General features: G+C 37.0%; 2 long non-coding RNA genes across 2 annotated transcripts in view; one reads left to right on the forward strand and one right to left on the reverse strand.

The window, feature by feature from the left end:
• The window catches only part of LOC111556600, a 39,107-nt gene that overhangs the window by 19,323 nt on the left and 5,463 nt on the right, over window positions 1-14,321 (reverse strand). The window lies entirely within an intron of this gene.
• Window positions 3,747-14,321, forward strand: part of LOC123380448 — a 28,311-nt gene continuing 17,736 nt past the window's right edge. The window contains exons 1-2 of the long non-coding RNA XR_006586212.1: window positions 3,747-4,473; window positions 7,651-7,746. This is a non-coding gene — a long non-coding RNA (uncharacterized LOC123380448). The remainder of the gene's footprint in view (window positions 4,474-7,650; window positions 7,747-14,321) is intronic.

Consider the following 14,321-nt stretch of genomic DNA (forward strand, 5'->3'; position numbering starts at 1 on the left):
TAAGGACGAAGGAACAGAGTATATCAAATTTTCAAATGTTCCTCTGAATATCAGAACAAGATATTGGCTTATCATTAAGAAGCTAATTTAGGGGCGCCTGGGTGGCGCAGTCGGTTAAGCGTCCGACTTCAGCCAGGTCACCATCTCGCAGTCTGTGAGTTCGAGCCCCGCGTCAGGCTCTGGGCTGATGGCTCAGAGCCTGGAACCTGCTTCCGATTCTGTGTCTCCTTCCTCTCTGCCCCTCCCCCATTCATGCTCTGTCTCTCTCTGTCTCAAAAATAAATAAATGTTAAAAAAAATTTTTAAAAAGAAGCTAATTTATATTAGTTAGATGTGCTAAACATCGATTAACCAGAAAATAGTCTTTCATAATTATTGTATTTATAGACACTCCTTTCATCCCCAAAGTTAAGAATATAAAAGATATTTTTATAGTAAGTATTGAATACCATGGATTTTAACTTTTTTACTCCTTTCTAGTTTATTATTGATCAATACCACCATCTCACCTAAAAAGAAAAAAAAAATACCCAAATTATACAAGCAACAGCTTGGATTTATAAAACAACAGTATTTATAGTACAGCAATATCAAAAATTAGTTCACTTATCTGTCAGCAAATGACCCCACTATTTGACATATGGATGGAAAAATAGGAGATTGGGCTCAGGTTTTCAGTTTGTATAGTTTTTCTTACCTAGTTTGCTAAATATCTACAAATACTCCAATTCTATTATTCTCTTGACCAAAATTTTCTCGGTTTCTCAAAAAGGTTGGAGCCAGCTCCAGATTCTGTCTCCATTTCTCTCTTTGCTCCTCCCCCATTTGTTCTCCTTCTCTCTCTCTCTCTCTCTCTCTCTCTCTCTCTCTATGTCTCTGTCTCTCTCTCTAAAGTAAATAAATAAATATTTAAAAAATTAAAAAAGACAGTTTGGTATAAGAAGAAAAACTCTTTTTATTCAGATTTTCAAGATATTTTTGTCACATAAACACAGCTTCATTTTTTTCCCTACAAGATAATGGTCTCCACGGAGTGAGCAATCTCTTCTTCTTATCGAATGAGTCCATCTTTCGTACATATTTCCACCCCTCCCCCTCCCTGGAACCTTTGGTCATGCCATTCTTTTTACTGAAATGCTCTTGCCTCAGACTCTCTTGCATCAGGGAACAATTCAACTAATGCTGATACCAACAAACTGTTAGGAATCTCAAGGCTGGTGAATTCAATTAGCTTCTCTACTAGCAATACTCTGCATGTTTGGCATTTCACAAGACATTCTGTTCATCCTGCCAACCTCTCCTTCTTTAAGTAATATGCATCAGCAGCAATAAATATTCATTAAGCTGTATTATGTACTAAATTCTGTTCTAAATGTTAGCACTACAGTGAGTTACAAGAGACTGCAATTACATTACCAGGTACTATCCAGGATGATGAGGCTATAATAAAGTTCTCAATGATTAACAGTTTAGTTAGGTTATGTTAAAATAAAAATAATTGATATAAACTATGATATGGTATTACGTGATTATCCCAGAATGTAGATGAGAACAAACTTCAGGGAAAGGAGAGATTGTTGTCAATGGGAGTAGTCAGGAAATATTTTGGAGTAAAAAGCAAGTAAAGTAGGAAAGAAAGGAATGAACAAAATTGCGGAGGCGAGACTATATGCAGAATATATGGAGTGTTCATATTAAGAGACAGAAAATTTGGGATTAAGGTGAAGAATGCCAAAGTAGTGCCTCTATTTATTTTATAGAATGACAGAGCAAATAGAGACTTCTGACCTGTGGGTAACATGAACAGAGAATTGTTTTGCAAAGATTAATCTGGCATCACAGTGCTATGTGGATTGAGGGTAGGAAGATATTTTAGGAGATTTTTGTAGAGGACGAAGGATAAGATAATTGTGCTCTGCAATATGGTAGTGCCAATGGGATTTTTTCAAGTGTAGTGATATTACAAAGAAAAAAATCAATAGAAATTTGTGAGTGACATAGAGATTAATTTGGAGAGAGGATAAGGCTAGAAAAGAATGCTGGTTTATGAACAAACAAGGCAAAGTTAAGATCAGTGCCTGGAAGGTAAAAGGCAGAGAAAAATCGTGATGTTATAGACCTCATTTTTAAAAACTCAAGTGGACAACACTTTTACTGTGACTTATTGCCTCACATTTTCCCTTCCTCGGTGGCCACATCTTATCTTTCTTTGTTTTGAGCTATGCTTTGACAAATAGAATCATTCAACAAATCTTTTTCTTCTGTTATGCATTCTTTTATTATGCATTCATTAAACATATATTTATTGAATTCATACTAAAGGTTAGGAACTATATTAGGTAGTAGGGATACAATGATGAACAGAAAAGACACAGTGCCTGCCATCATAGTAGTTATAATATAAAGGAGAAAACATATATTTAACAAATAATTGCAAAAGTTATTTAATGTGATTGTTATACATGCGGTTACATAAAAGTACAGAAAGCTATTAGAGTTTATAGCAGGAGGAGTTAGCCTAATCTGATAAAAGGTTCTGAGAAAGATTCTGTAACAAATAAAAAATACCATTCAATCTGAGACTTGAAAGATGAGTAGGAGTTAGCTAGGCTAGGAAGAAATTGTGTGTGTGTGTGTGTGTGTGTGTGTGTGTGTGTGTGTGAAAGACAGAGAGAGAGGGAAAGAGGGAAGGAGAGAGGGGGGGAGATGGGGGAGGCAAAGGGAATGTCTCACATATAGGAAACAGGATGTACAATGGCCATGGAGTCAAAAGAATTTTGTGTATTTCAAGAACCAGTCAGTGTGGATGGAGTGAAGTAAGGAAGAGAGAGGGATTAGTCAAAGATAAGGATTGATCAACAGGTGGGAGCTAGATTGCCTAAATTTTACAGAATTTATGTTTATCTATAGAGCAATGGAAAGCTATTAATTGCTTTTAGTGGGTTTTTTTTAACACTCTGGTGAAAGTATGGGTACTAGAATGAAGAATGACAAGATTAGAAACAGGAAAACGAGTTAGGAGGCTATTTTTCAAAGTTCAGGCAATTGATAATGGCGGCCTGGAGTAGTAGCAATAGAGGTTGAGAGAAGTGAACGCATTCAAGACACACATTTTGTAAATATGGGAAGTAAAACTGACAAGATTTTCTTTAAGTTTGTTTATTTTGAGAGACAGAGAAAAAGAGCACATGGGGGAGGGGCAGAGAGAGAGAGAGAGAGAGGGAGAGAGAGAATTCCAAGCTGGCCCGGCTCCAGCAGTGACACAGGGCCCAATGATGCAGGGCTAAATCTCATGAACTGTGAGATCATAACCTGAGCCAAAATCAAGAGCTGGACACTTAACCTACTGAACCACCCAGCTGCTCCAGGATTGACAAGATTTGATAATGAATTGGATATGAGTGAATGAGGTAGAGGGAGTGTCAAAGAAGACTCCCTGGTTTCTGAAAAGAACAACTCTGTGGATGAAAAAGTCACTTACCAAGACACCTAACAGAAGAGAAGCTGTTTTGATGGGGGCAGATCATGGGTTCAGTTTTTGATGGTAAGCCACCAACATGGAGTACTCATTCAGGTAGGCCATGGTGTCTGTGGGTCTTGAGATCAGTTTGGATTTAATATTCAGTGTTTGAATGAAGCATTGGGATGGGGGAGTTTTCTGGTAAGTAAAGTCATATAAAAATAATTTTCATTAACTATAGCTTCTATATTAAATGAAACAAAATCGTCATCCAACATGAATCTGGAAGCTCAAAAACTAAAAACCTTAAAAACACTTTATTCATTTAATTAAAATTCTGATGAGAAGAAATTATCTTTTCAAAAGAAGGCCAACTAATTTGTCTAGTAATAGTGTTAAGTGATTATTATTCATTTAAATGCAAGCAAGAAATGTCCAAGGTCAAGTTTCTTCCTGTTCAGAGAAGCATAATATTTGGCAGGCTAACATGCCATCCTTCCCAATCACTTTGTACTTTCCTTTGTTTTATTCTGCACAAGTAGCATTTTTTTCATGGACTATCTGTGGGTTACAAAACATATGTAATTGAGAAGAAGACATTTAAAAGATACTCCTTCTCTCAGAAGATCAAATCTTAAATATATAAGCTGTTGAAATGGAAGTTTTCTTAGTGATAATTATATCCAGCTTTTCTCTAATGAATATTTCCTTTCCATATCTGAATATGTTGAACCACACTTTGCTTGGAAACCTTCTAAAAGTTTTTTAACATTTATTCATTTTTGAGGAACAGAGGAGAGACAGAGCACGAGTGGAGGATGGGCAGAGAGAGAAGGAATCTGATGCAAGCTCCATGTTCCAAGCTCCAAACTGTCAGCACAGAGCCTGATATGGGGCTCGAACCCACAAACCATGAGATCATGACCTGAGCTGAAGTCAGACACTTAAGTGACTGAGCCACCCAGGCACACCTGCTTGGAAATCTTCTAATGAAAGGAAACCTATATTTCAAGGTAACAATTTTACACAATCATTCAATCATGTGCTTATTTTTCATTTATGTATTCATTTGTTGTAGATAATAATAAGTTAACAAAGCACTATGCCAGATGCTAGACAGGAGGAAGTTGGATAAAAAGATGAATCAGATATAGGCACTTGCCCCTTAAGCAGCTTAAAGCCTGGTAAATATGAAAGAAAGTTGCAATAACACAAGGGAAAAATAAGAGTGAAAGACAGTACATAAACAAAGTGTCATCGTAATTCAGGAGATGAAGAGTCTACTTTTAGCTGGTAAATGACTTAAGGCTTATGGTGGACATTGTTGTCTACCTACTCAGAATATATTGTTTTTATCTCCATTATGAAGCAGCCATGAAATTAATGACCTGCCAGTTCCAGGGGTAGACCTTGACTAGCTTAACTTAAAAATAGGCCCTGGCTGACCCAAACTAATCATCATTTCTCTGGCCACATGAGTGAGCAGATGACCTAAGTTAATTCAGTGTAAAGCCAAGGACTTTTATTGAAATGAGGGGGGGGGGGAGGGAGGCAGTTCTCTCTTTCTTGCTCTACATGATGTGGAATGCAAATGTAAGGTTTAGAATCCTTGCAACATTGTGTAACCATTAAGGAAACCATCCTGAGGAGAACAATCACGTGAATGGAGAGTCAAGGGCATCACAGATAAATGACTTTGGGGCCTGATGAATGCACTTGAAGCCTTCCCTTTATCTTAATTTTTCAGTGGCACGAGCCTTTATTTCCTTTATTAATCATACCAATTTGAGTGGTTCTCTGTTATTTATAATCAAGCTGTTCTAACTACTAAAATATTTACAAAGGAATTAGCCTCTGAGCTGGAATTTGAAAAATGGTTAAGATTAGAGCCTACAGATAGAAGGACACATTCTAGGCAGAAGGAAAGTAGGGATTTTCTGCGGTAAAATCATCTCAGTTTTACTATCATAAAGACTGAATGATAATACAGTGCAAAGAGATATTTAAGGTAAAGGTTCTAGAGAAAATGAATGCCTGCTAAGTAACCTGGGTATCATTCTAAACACTAGTGGTTTCCAATATTAATAACAATGTACTTTTATTAGAAAGTATCTCACTCCACACTTTTAAATGTATTTACTCATTTATAAAGTATATATTCTTTATTACTATAATAATACAAGTAAAGTTTTAATATTGTTCCTCCCATATCATAATGCATCATCTTGTGTTTTCACTTAAATATGCTCACTCCTCTTTGCAATCTACCGTGGGACAATGACAAGCCACTCCAAATTTTTGAACAAAAGCATAATATGATAAGAACTATAGCTTAGAAATATCCATATGAGGGGCGCCTGGGTGGCGCAGTCGGTTAAGCGTCCGACTTCAGCCAGGTCACGATCTCGCAGTCCGTGAGTTCGAGCCCCACGTCGGGCTCTGGGCTGATGGCTCAGAGCCTGGAGCCTGTTTCCGATTCTGTGTCTCCCTCTCTCTCTGCCCCTCCCCCGTTCATGCTCTGTCTCTCTCTGTCCCCAAAATAAATAAACATTGAAAAAAAAAATTTTTTTTTTAAAAAGAAATATCCATATGAGAGCAACATCTAAAATGAATTCATGTACCTACACTGGACATAAGACAATTTGTTAAGGTTTTTTTTTTTTTTCCAGTAAGCCAGTCATCCAAAAATACTTGGAATATTCAATTTGAGTAAAAGCAGTGGAAAAAATAGAAGTAGGTGAATTTCATAGGTATCATGCAGGTAGAATTGGTTAAAAAGATATATTAAATATCAACTCAATGCCAGTCAGTACATTTTAGTTTCCTTTTGATTTCTTTAGAACTGACCTTCTTAGTAAGGGAGATAAAACTGGACCCAGTGTTAATCAGGCCAATTTAATGGCCATATCTGTAAATGCTTGTAATATTGGGAATAGAAATTAAAAATATACACTTTTATGATCTACCTTAGGTTGGACATTGGAAGATTAGATAAGACGTGAAGAAAAAAAATCAGGAAATTAAGGATTCTCAAAAGAGCCTAGTTAAAAATTGACCATGTGGTCAAGACTGGGGAGGGAGGACATAATCTTTTCTAAATAAAATATGCTGTCAGGTGACTAGAGACATCAATCACCCGCATCACCAAAAATGCAGCTTTGTTCAGCGTGAGCAGGAACATTTGAGGACTGATTTTGTCTGACCCTGACAAAGTTGCAGGTTGTTGATATGCAATTTCCCCTGCATTTATCAACAAATGCTAGGCCCAGAAAAATCAGATTGATAATAAATGAAAATGTTTTAAACACATTACTAAATGTAAACTGAAATTCAAGTGCCATGTAAACATACTAGGTGGAAATAAGCCAGTATAATCATAAATCCAATGACATACTGGAAGCACTTACTTCCCAGTAAAAGATGCTCTTTAGGCACTTAAAGAAATGCCAATGATCTACCCTCAGCAACTATTCTAGTATTTGTCATTGTAGGTTATGAAACTCGCAGTTACAGAGCATTCAATACTTTGCTTTTTCTTTTACTGTTCCCCTTTATATTTATGTATCACTGTGCTTTAAGAAATAAAAAATCATATTCTGGGCAATATGCACTGATGTGAAGCAGTCATTTTTCATGATTTGTCAATGAGTTTATGGTTCACTTCCTTTCCTCATGTATTTATTTCTGCATATCTAAACAAGTATTAGATTTTTGTAAATACATGTTAGATATATTTTAAATATATAAATGCCTTTCATTTAATATTTTTGTCAGATAGTACCAAAAATGTTCAGCATTGAAGAAACTGCATGGCTCACTAAATAGCTGTATTTTTACAATACTATCAAACAGTTGAACTGATTGGAAAATACAAAGATTATCTTATTAGAATGACTCAGAACTATATCTTTTAATGTATAGCTTCCAAACAGAAAAGGATAGAAACTTCTAGCATGCTCAAAAGACAGGGAGAGGACCTAGTCTTCTCACGAACCCCATTCCTGTAGAAGTCTCCCCATCACCTGCTTCCACGTCCTACAAAAAAAGATCCATCAGAAAGCACCTGTGGTTGGCCACTCTTCAAATGTCACCAGCACTTGTAAAACATTTTTTGAAAATGTAATGCTTACTTAAATCTTACTGTTTACTGTTATGTAACTATTATTTGGATGTATTTCTGCACTTCACAGCATAGAACTCCATCTACTGCTTTTCATCATGGTGTACTGAGAAGACCAGTCAGCAGGGAAAACCGTGGACTCACCCAAGCTCTGTCATGAGGCATGGTAAGAATTGGGGATGCTATTCTGCCTAAAATGATGCTAACCTACCTAAAAGTCAGTCTCTTCATCTGCCTCTAAGTCTCTCGGAACTTTGATTTTACACTGCTTCATAACTTAGTGCTGTTTGTAAAACAAAACAAAGCAAACAGAGCAAAAACCAACGTATGTTATAAGTATTGTCATTAAAAGTGTTAAATTAGTTTGGATCCCGTGGGGGAAAAAACCTACAACCGCTTTGGTAATCATTAGCCACAAATTTGACTCCCTCAAATATTTCTCCTATTCTCTCAAGACAAGAAATATGAGGTCAAAGATGCCACCTGTATGCACATTCTTAATTCTTGGCTAAGCTTTCTACAAGCTCTGTTTACTCTCTTCTGCAAAGCAATAAACTTTTCAACTCTCATTCTTAAATCCTAGACAGGATCAACTCTACAAATTTATTCCATATCTCCTTTACTCTTGGCCCTGCCATAGATCTGTTTGACCTTTCTAAACAGAGAGCTTCCCAAGCAGAGCACGCACTTGTCTTTAACACTCCAGCACAAAAGCTAGAAAAAAAAAACCTTCCACTCTCAGGGAGAAGAGAACACTTCTCTCTTGACTCCCTACTAAATTCTATACTTTGGTTGTTAACTTGTTCACCTTCAGGGGCCATGCAAGAGCTTTGTGTGTATGTACACACACACACACACACACACACACACACACATCTTTTATATGTAATTGCATTGTTAAGTGTGCTTCCATAATAAATATTTTATAGCTGAATTGTGAAAACATACAAAGATAGGTAACTAACCCAAGATCGTACAGCTGAGAACTATGGAGCCCTTTGAATAAAGATAGAGGGAAAGGGTGAGGGTGTATGGCACGACGACTGTCTGCACAGAGATATGGCTATTTCTGTTTACCTACAATACCTTAGTAAAGTCAATTATGATAAAATCACAGTTAGAAATCTGTTAGGAATTTTATATGTAGGTAAATTTTGGTATAGAAATTTGTCAAAAGCTTTCTTGACAGGCATCACAATCCCAGACTTCAAGCTATACTACAAAGCTGAAACCATCCAGACAGTATGGTACTGGCACAAGAACAGACACTCAGATCAATGGAACAGAATAGAGAACCCAGAAATGGACCCACAAACGTGTGGCCAGCGAATCTTTGACAAAGCAGGAAAGAATATCCAATGGAATAAAGACAGTCTCTTCAGCAAATGGTGCTGGGAAAACTGGACAGCGACATGCAGGAAAATGAACTTGGACCACTTTCTTATACCACACACAAAAATAAACTCAAAATAGAGGAAGCCATCAAAATCCTCAAGGAGAAAGCAGGCAAAACCTGTTTCATCTTGGCCACAGCAACTTCTTACTCAACATGTCTCTGGAGGCAAGGGAAACAAAAGCAAAAATGAACTACTAGGACCTCATCAAAATAAAAAGCTTCTGCACGGTGAAGGAAACAATCAGCAAAACTAAAAGACAACCAACACAATGGGAGAAGATATTTGTACATGACATATCAGATAAAGGGTTAGTATCCAAAATCTATAAAGAACTTATCAAACTCAACACCCAAAACACAAATAACCTAGTGAAGAAATGGGCAAAAGACATGAATAGACACTTCTCCAAAGAAGACATCCAGATGGCAACTGACACATGAAAAAATGCTCAACATCACTCATCATCAGGGAAATACAAATCAAAACCACAATGAGATACCACCTTACACCTGTCAGAATGGCTCACGTTAACAACTCAGGCAACAACAGATGTTGGCGAGGATGTGGAGAAAGAGGATCTCTTTTGTATTGTTGGTGGGAATGCAAGCTGGTGCAGCCACTCTGGGAAACAATATGGAGGTTCCTCAAAAAGTTAAAAATAGAACTACCCTATGACCCAGCAATTGCACTACTAGGCACTTATCCATTGGATACAGGTGTGCTGTTTCGAAGGGACACATGCACCCCCATGTTTATAGCAGCACTATCAACAGTAGCCAAAGTATGGAAAGAGCCCAAATGTCCATTGATGGATGAATAAATAAAGAAGATATGGTATGTGTGTGTATAAATACACACACACACACACACACACACACACACAGTGGAGTATTACTCAGCAATGAAAAAGAATGAAATCTTGCCATTTGCAATGACGTGGATGGAACTGGAGGGTATTATGCTAAGTGAAATTAGTCAGAGAAAGACAAAAATCATATGACTTCACTCATATGAGGACTTTAAGAGACAAAACAGATAAACATAAGGGAAACAAAAATAATATGAAAACAGGGAGGGGGACAACACAGAAGAGACTCATAAATATGGAGAACAAACTGAGGGTTACTGGAGGGGTTGTGGGAAGGGGGATGGGCTAAATGGGTAAAGGGCACTAAGGGATCTACTCCTGAAATCATTGTTGCACTAAATGCTAACTAATTTGGATGTAAATTTTAAAAAATTAAATTAAAAAAATAAAATAAATAAATAAAAAGCTTTGTTGAGCACCCAAATGAATTATATCAAATAGCTCACACTTTTCATAGTTCTATTTTATCACTACCCACAATCAGAAAAGGTTACTATGTATATGCATGTTTCTTATGGAAGTATAATCAGATGCTTTGGCCAATGATGTTAAACACACTTTGGGAGATATATTATCTCATTTAATTCTCAAGACTAAATATAAGTAACAGTATCTCCATTTTCAAGTTTAAGAAATAGAGGATCAGGTAATTTGAACTACTTGTTCAGAGTCACCCAGTTTTCAGTAGTGATACTGAGATTTGAACAATTTCACTCCAAAGCCCAGGGTTCTCCTTTACCTTTTACTTTACTTTTCCGCCATAAATTAAGTATCCTTAAACTTTTCCTTAAATATTTCTCAAATTCCATAACATTGCTATAAAAAAATGACATTTGTTCATTTGTAATAAAAATAATAGCACCCACTCTTTACTATGATAGATATTGTATCAATGCTATATTTGCATAATCTAATTTAATCCCCACATCAACCTCATGAGGTGGTTATTATTATTTCTACATTACAGACAATAGAATTAAGGCTCAAGAGAGTTAACAAACTTGCTCAAGTTTCCATAGCTAAACTAGCAACAGAAACAGGATTTGACCACAAATGCCACTATTTGATACTGAAGACACTTTTAATCATGACTGTAAAGCTTGTAGCTCTAGAGATGCTTAGAGTAAATTTTATTTATGGAGGTCATATTTGAATGCTGTCAGTCCTCTAGTATAACAATTGAAGAAACATTAAAAATAATGAAAAATAATAGAAGTTCTGTAGGGGAGAGGAGATCTATGAGAGGTCTCTAAACGTACTGCTCAGTTTTCCTGTAGTCCTAAAACTGCTCTAAAAATTAGTCTGTTTAGGGGTGCCTGGGTGGCGCAGTCGGTTAAGCATCCGACTTCAACCAGGTCACGATCTCGCGGTCTGTGAGTTCGAGTCCCGCGTCGGGCTCTGGGCTGATGGCTCAGAGCCTGGAGCCTGTTTCCGATTCTGTGTCTCCCTCTCTCTCTGCCCCTCCCCCGTTCATGCTCTGTCTCTCTCTGTCCCAAAAAAATAAATAAACGTTGAAAAAAAAATTTTTTTTTAAATTAGTCTGTTTATTTTTTTTTACTTTCTCTTGAAGATCTCTTAAAAACACCAATTGATAGCCCTGTAGTACTGTCATTGACAAGATCTGAAAAATCCTAGGCACAACTGTATGAAAGGAAGTAAGGATCCATGTAAGAATTTAGGTGTAATGACTGCAAACAGGTGATTTGCCTCCTAATAATTTTATGACTATTTTTGAAAGGAGTGGAAAGGTGCTTAAAACACAAAATGCCTGGCAAAATCTACCATATAAAAAATATTTTCAATATCAGTGAAGCTGAGCACCTTTTTTTTTCTCTGCAATACCTGTCTGTCCCCTTGATTTCTGTACCTAACTCCATGCCTGTAACAATTCTTGGTACATTGTTGAGAATACTCGTTATTGATCCTTCCACAGAACCATGGCACGCTGGACTTGATTCAACATGTCTGTTGCCAAGCCCCTGACAACAATTTGATTTCTACCTGAAGAATGTACATCATACAAATGTTAATGATAATGTTAAATTTTACACTATAGTGGGGCGCCCGGGTGGCGCAGTCGGTTAAGCGTCCGACTTCAGCCAGGTCACGATCTCGCGGTCCGTGAGTTCGAGCCCCGCGTCGGGCTCTGGGCTGATGGCTCAGAGCCTGGAGCCTGTTTCTGATTCTGTGTCTCCCTCTCTCTCTGCCCCTCCCCCGTTCATGCTCTGTCTCTCTCTGTCCCAAAAATAAATAAAAAACGTTGAAAAAAAGTTAAAAAAAAATTTACACTATAGTAATAGCCTTTACATTAAATTTTAAGTCAAAAAAACTATAAATTAATCCATAATCCACTTCTAAAAAGTAATTTATACTCTGATTTATCATTAAACATTTTTAATGCCAGGCAATTTTTTTAATCCTCATTTAAAAACATTTGATTAGTCAATCTTTACTATAATTGTTTCACCACATAATAAAAATTATACACTCTATATGCCAAAAGTATGTGATAAAGTCTTATGCCTGAAAAAAGGGAATGGGCACAGCCTTATATGATTATAATCTTGTAATTATACTGTTTAGTCCAGTAAAAAATATCACTAGCCTCTTCTTCCTGACATATTTGTAGATAAATATTGTCCATACATTGAATACTGCTAGTTGATGTGCTTCTTAGTTGACTTTATTCCAAGGTATAAACGGAAACATTGTATTCTGTTCCTTCTACATGTGGTATTTTAAAACCTATGCTATCACTTTATCTTACATTTTCATGAGCTATGGTCTAGACTGTAAATATAGCCTATTCAGACCTTACAAGGTATTGAAAATGTAAAGAAACCAGAAAAATAAAGCTTACGTGACACAGTAACTGGAGGATATATTGATTTAAAAATGGATAAAATTAGATCTGTTCCCTTGCGGGGAAGGAATGTAATGTAATGTTACAGGAAGACAGATAAGACTAATATATATTTATAAATAAAGGTATTTTTTAAAGATAGGAAAAATATTTAAGTAATTGACTAAACAACTTTGTTAATGCTGCTATAGAATAAGCATTACAGAGGATTAGTGGCAAAAACAATTAGATATTATAGCAGCTGATGCAGCACTGCAGGTATCCAGGGACATGTAAGTAAATATACAAAATGAACAATGGCAGAAATAGCCCTAAGGATTCAGTGATTCAGACTATATTGACCCAGAGAGATTGTGGGAAGTTTTGAGTTTGTGATGACAAAAGGTAACATAGCTCTTCTCCTCTGGAGCTTTTATGACATTTGGGAAGATAGACAAAAGCCACTAATGTTTAGAGCTTGTGAGAAGCATATGCAAGAAAGAGATAACCTCCACAATAGAAAACTAAGAGTGTAGGGGTGTGTAGGCAGAGAAAGCCTCTCTGGGTAAGTGACATTTGAGCGGAGACACGAAGGATAAGAAGAACAGGATAGCAAGAATGGGCAAAAGATACCTTCAAGTAGAGGTACAGCAAGTGCAAATGCCCTGATGTGGGAAAATAATTTTGCTATAAAAATAACTTTCATGGAAGAGTGTGGTGGGTGAAGGAGAAAGTAGCATGAGATAAGACTGAACAGTGGGCCGGTTCCAGATACTGCCTGGACTTGGCAGCCATTACAAGGGGTTAGAAATGTGTTTTAAATGCAAGAATAACCATGAACAGAGTTTTGAAAGGTAGTGAAATGATAGAACCTGAGTTTTAAAACTAAGCATTTGATCTGATACACGGAGAACGTGTTGCAGGAAGGCGACAGTGAAAGTGGTACACTGCATTATTTTTGCCTTCCCAACATCTACTTCCTCTTCTGTTGGAAATAGTGCCTTGATGTTCCTTTAGGGAATTATCTTTCCCATCTCTCTGTCCCTGTGGATTGAGTAGGGCTGACCCCACTTGAACCAGAATTCCACATAGCTGCTCTTGACGAATTAGAGCAGTGTTTTTCCACCTGGTCTAGTACCTGGTTCTGGGATGCCCGTAGGACCCAGGCCAGGCTCATGAGAGCCCTACCTTACACTTTATGAGAGCAAAAAATTGGAAAAGAGACGTGATCTTTCTCTGGGAAGGAAAGCTTTTCTGAAACTGAAGGCAATACAGTCAGGAGACACTTGAAGTAATACAGAAAGGGTTAATGGGTGACTTGATGTAGATGGGTGGAAGGAGTGGGCACATGGCAAACATACCTTTGAAGTAGATTTGACTGGCCTTCCTAATGAAATAGAAATAATGAAGAAAAATAGTAACATTTTTGCTTTATGAGACAGGGTAAGTGGATGGTGGGGCCAAATAGAGTGAGGAAAAGACAAAGAAACTGGGTTTGGTGAATAAGGAACAATAAATCTCTTCTTGCACTTGTTTAATTTGAGAGAACGTCAGCCCTTTTGAGTGGATATGTCAGGAAGACAATTGGATATATGAATCTGGATCTTAGGAGAGTATATGAACAGTATATACAG

The sequence above is a fragment of the Felis catus genome, chromosome D1, assembly GCF_018350175.1.
Source record: "Felis catus isolate Fca126 chromosome D1, F.catus_Fca126_mat1.0, whole genome shotgun sequence".
Lineage (NCBI taxonomy): Eukaryota > Metazoa > Chordata > Mammalia > Carnivora > Felidae > Felis > Felis catus.